Source organism: Helianthus annuus, chromosome 5 (genome assembly GCF_002127325.2).
Source record: "Helianthus annuus cultivar XRQ/B chromosome 5, HanXRQr2.0-SUNRISE, whole genome shotgun sequence".
Taxonomy (NCBI): domain Eukaryota; kingdom Viridiplantae; phylum Streptophyta; class Magnoliopsida; order Asterales; family Asteraceae; genus Helianthus; species Helianthus annuus.
In genome coordinates, this window is record NC_035437.2 from 122,735,356 (window position 1) to 122,740,661 (window position 5,306).

General features: G+C 35.3%; 1 long non-coding RNA gene across 1 annotated transcript; it reads right to left on the reverse strand.

Moving 5' to 3' along the window:
• Positions 1–2,907: 2,907 nt before the first annotated feature.
• Positions 2,908–4,340, reverse strand: LOC110925589. Its single transcript, XR_002584596.1, has 3 exons — positions 4,205–4,340; positions 3,583–3,639; positions 2,908–3,137 (listed from the first exon to the last, which is right to left on the reverse strand). It is a non-coding gene; the product is annotated as an uncharacterized LOC110925589 (long non-coding RNA).
• Between the last annotated feature and the right edge of the window lie 966 nt (positions 4,341–5,306).

Here is a 5,306-nt window from a genome sequence, read left to right on the forward strand (position 1 = left end):
GGGTATACTCATCTCAAAACCCATTGGGTATCTATCAGATAACTATTAACCGGTTACATTTTGTATTGGTATCATAAAAAAATATATATATATCAAATAACTACAATATATACGGAATAGAATATCTATATGTGTAAAAAATGGATGTATCATATATATACATATTTAATAATATAAAAGAAATTATATCGGGTATACAATCGGGTAAACGGGTACACTTTATCGGGTAATTGGGTCGGGTAAACGGGTATATCACTAAATCTCATACCCGTCCCAAACCCGCGGAAAAAATAAAGACTATTCCCAAACCCGTCCCAAATCCGATTAACCGACCTTAAACCCATCCCAAATGTGTCGGGTTTTGGGTTTACCCAGCGGGTTCGGGGTTGATTACCATCCCTAGGACCAAACGATTGAGGCGGCCATGCGTGAAGAAAAAAGGTGCTCAACAGTTTCATCATGTGATAAAACTATGGTATATAACATTTGGTAGGTCTGTGCTCTAGTTCCCCTTGCTTCATAAACCCCATTTAGTTAAATATTGTTGCCCATCTTCTGACATAAAAGAGGAGCATTGAAAGTATCCAAGTGATTAGATCGAAGCTAATTAACAAGGAAAATGATATCTTCTATAAGTAGATATTACTGATGCATATCTGGTGTGACAGTGGATGAATAACAGTTTATGCGCTTATTGGTGGCGCACTTGATTTGTCGAGATTACAGAGCATTACCAAAATGACAAGAATCCTATAAGAGTTCCTATTGGTTACAAGTCGTCAGGATACGCATGTTACTGCCCCATCTCTTAGCATGAGGGACAGATTTGTCGAGATAACAGGGCATTACCAAAATGACAAGAATCCCATAAGAGTTCCTCTTAGTTACAAGTCGAAAGGATCTGGATCTCGTATGAATTATTTGGAGTTTTTATGTTACGTGACATTTTTATTTTGACATGACTGAATATTTATACTTATAATAGTTCTCATAAGCTTTGGACAATTATCTCGCTCCGATCGATAATCCGATGCGGGACGGGGTGTAACAAAGTCAATCTTTAAAAATACGTCAGTTTTCACTGGAAAATACAGTTAACAAACACATTTATAAAACATTTAATAATCATAGGACAAGTATCTTGATTTACCAGTTTTACATGCTTGTCAAATTCAGGAACTAGTACAGAACTAGTCTTTGATCAATATACACACCATTTTTTGTGACTGTCAGGTGTATGCCTACACCCCGCACTTAGGGGCCATTGCAATAAATGAATCGGGGAACCCAGATACGCTATTATCAACCCCCATATGCTTTGTGTTAATCAAGCAATACGTTTTAAATCGAATTATCACCTAGTCAGCATTTAGCTCCTTGTGTGATACAAGAACCAAGGGGTTTTATACTATATCCCAAGTTTTAGTAAAACAAATTAAAGGTACTAGCAGTCCACGCCCGGCTTGCGGTACGCGCATACAATGTATATATGTGTCGGCGCTCGGGGGGGGGGGGGGAGTGAAAGTGCACTAATTTTAACGTTATTTTACTAATTTTGTGAAAATAACGTTTAAAGAGGGGGATGGTTAATCATGCATCATGTGGCGGTGTTGATAGCCGAAATACAAGGGAGTACATGCACTAATTGGCCTTTGTCTTAATTGTTGAGTGTTATGTGCCTTATGTCCAAGGCTTGATGCAAAACTACTATCGAGCTGGGGGTCTCAGTGGAAGCAGCCTCTATATTCCTACGGGGTAGAGGTAAGGCTGTCTACATCTTACTCTCCTCAGACCCTACCTTACCTTTGCTATATGTGGGATTTACTGAGTATGATGATGATGATGATGACCTGTACTAGCAGTCGAACACATGGTATTCTGTTCGTAGTACCGCCAAATCCAAAGTTTATTGGCTTACAATGCAATTTCTAGAGGGCTCTATAATCCAGAGAAAATGGAAATAATATCTATGTGAATCGTGTTTACAGATCATTATAAGTCATTAACACTTGATCCGTTAACGTGGATTTAAATACACTTTCGTTAGATTAAACGGTGAACGGTTAGGATTATAACCATACGAGTGAGGAGTCTCGTATAATATGATTTGTTAACCTTGTATTTTGATTTGAAAAGGTTTTGACCCGTTACGACTTGTTTATATTGTTTAAACCATGTTAACTAGTCATATGCATATATACGGGTTCGGACAGGAAAACGGGTTTTTGAAAAGTCGAACATGATAAAATATATTCTTGTCACATTTACAAACTGCTTTGATATATAAAATATCACATTACCTTCGTTATAAATAATTCTTTGGTAAATATATATTTTTAACAAAGTTGAGTTTGACTTTTATCAAATTTATGTTTGACTTGTCAATTTGAATCACTTAGATGTGATAATCATGAGACATAAATGAAGGGTTTTATTCCCAACATTATGAAGACTTTTTAGATAAATTTAATTTTAAATTAGTTGACCAAAGTGACCAGAAATTAAGGTCAAACTGAATGGTCAAAGTGTTTGAAATTAACGATACTCGGATGGAATTAAGCTATGAAACTAATTACAAATAAAAGAGCTTATGAGAAGGGACTTACCAACTTCAGAAGATGACCTCAAAAAACCAGAAGGGAAGCTTGGAAGAGCAGAGAGTAGAAGTTCACACAAGACTCTTAAAGTGAAGACTGTTTGTTTGAGTTTGGGGTGAATACTAGGGTCACAAGAGCTGCTATTTATAGCAATGGTTAAGGCATGATAAACGCCCAATTTTTGACATTTAATAAATAACATAACCTTCATACCAATTTGAGAAAAAATTTGACATGACCCATTCGTAAAGAAGACGATTTCCTGCTTTTTAACATAAACAATCAAAATACATTCTACGACACTTACAAAACATACTAAGATTTAGAACCTTACACATTTCATCAAAACATTAAATCCGAACTATTCAAAACAAAGTTTAAACTTCAAACTACTACTATTATCCTAGTTACTAGTTAAACATTTACTACACAAAATGGTAATTTGACCCATTCAAAATAACAACTTGAACCGGAAGCGCATAAAGTCGACATTGTGTGTGTGTTCGGTCCGAGCGCGCCGAAATTAAACAAGGGATTTACCTATCATTTATAACAACAAAACATTTGTTAGTCGTAATACATAATAATTCGAATCCTTTAATTACCTATCATTATTCGACCCGTTAACATGACGTGTTACTTTACTAACATGTTTACTTCCATTCGGAAACATCCAAGATACCACTTTCCGACTCATTTATAATGAATCGCTACATACCATACATTTCAACATACTTACATCATTTGACCCGTTATGAACAAGTCAATTCCTAAACATTCCATCAATCATTCTACTTATCATTCCAACCCATTTAGACGGGTCATTTCATATTCACTACAACATCATCTATTGAACATTTCTCAATATAAGCTCTTTGCATCTAATCATTCATGATCCATAATGGAAATTTACACTAATTCATAGTACCAAATATTTTCATTCATAAATCTACTAATAGAGTAAATAAAGTTCATATGAACCTACCGCGATCTTGAGATGCTTGTGACTTCAAGTGACTTGTGCCTTCTTCCTTCTTTGTTCCTATACATCACAACTTTATATACTTAGCTTTCGAAAATTTCATTATTCTCGTATTCTTTGTCGTATAATATGACGTTTATGAACCATATGCATTCACACCATAATCATATTTCATCAACTTAGCTAATTTTCATACAAAATCACAATTTCATTAACTTAGACATTTCATCGAACATATGGCGTGCGTACATTCTAATAAGCATGATGTACAAGTGTTTATAACACATTCATCCTAAATTTATCAAATAGATCAACCAATTTCCTTCAAAATCAACAATCATAACTATATTACATATGATTCATATCAAGTTATTCATCTTAACACTTATTTAACATGAATTTAACATCAACATTACACAATTCTTCCATAAACTTTACTAATTTTTCACTACCTTAAATAATCTCAAGTGGGTTTTACCCCAACTACTAGTATAATCGAAATAACACATAATATAACTCCTATTTGTTCATATCATTCAACATCTAGATTCAATTTCATACAAACATCATAAATCATACATAACCCACTTCATCAAATATTAACAAATCATGAAATTAAACCTACTAGATGTCAAGAACACTTAGATAGTCGAAGTTATTGGCTCATGCATTTGAAAAATCCTTGATTCCCCTTTTCAATTTGATGGAATTAGTATGTTAGGGTTTTGAGGGTGAAAACTTTCTCTTGGCCTCTCTCACGATCGCACACATACACACACATACTTGGCATTTTTTTGTTAAATGTTTTAATTACACACTTTTCATTTTAACCCCCTCATCTATTAGAACATGACACTTTCCTCATAATTACATACTAACTTAATAAACTTTCATGCCTATTTATAAGATTTTAGATTTGTCAAATGCTATAAACCTTAATAATGGTAAAAATTCATGTTTACCATTTCTTTTCGCTAAAGTATTGCGATTAAACATTATAACATGTCATACGAAATTTGAGGTGTTACAAGTCTACCCCCTTAAAGAAGGTTTCGTCCCCGAAACCAGAATACATACCGAATAACTCTGGGTAGTGCTTTCGCATATCATCCTCCGCTTCCCACGTGAGATCCGATCCTTTCCGGTGTTGCCATTGAACCAACACTTGTCAAACGGATTTGTTGCGGAGTTGCTTCACTTTAAAATCTTTTATTGCAACGGGCCTTTCAACATAACTCAACTTCTCATCCACTTCAATATCATCCATAGGCACGTATGCCGTCTCATCCGCTAGGCACTTCCGCAGTTGCGATACATGAAAAGTATTATGAATTCCATCCAACGCGGGTGGTAATTCTAACTGGTACGCCACCGCCCCGACCCGAGTGAGTATTTTAAATGGTCCGATGCATCGAGGACCTAGCTTCCCACATTTACGAAAACGAATTATCCCTTTCCATGGAGAGACTTTTAGTAAGACATAATCTCCCACTTGGAACTCAATTGGTCACCTTCGCCGATCTGCATAAGACTTTTGTCTATCTTGGGCTGCTTTTATTCTTGATCTAACCATATAAATCTTCTCATTCATTTCGGCTACGACATCCTTTGACGCGATTTCGCGTTGACCCACTTCCCCCCAACAAACCGGGGTTCTACATTTCCTTCCATAGAGCATTTTGTAAGGGGCCATTTTTATGTTGTTATGATAACTATTATTATATGAA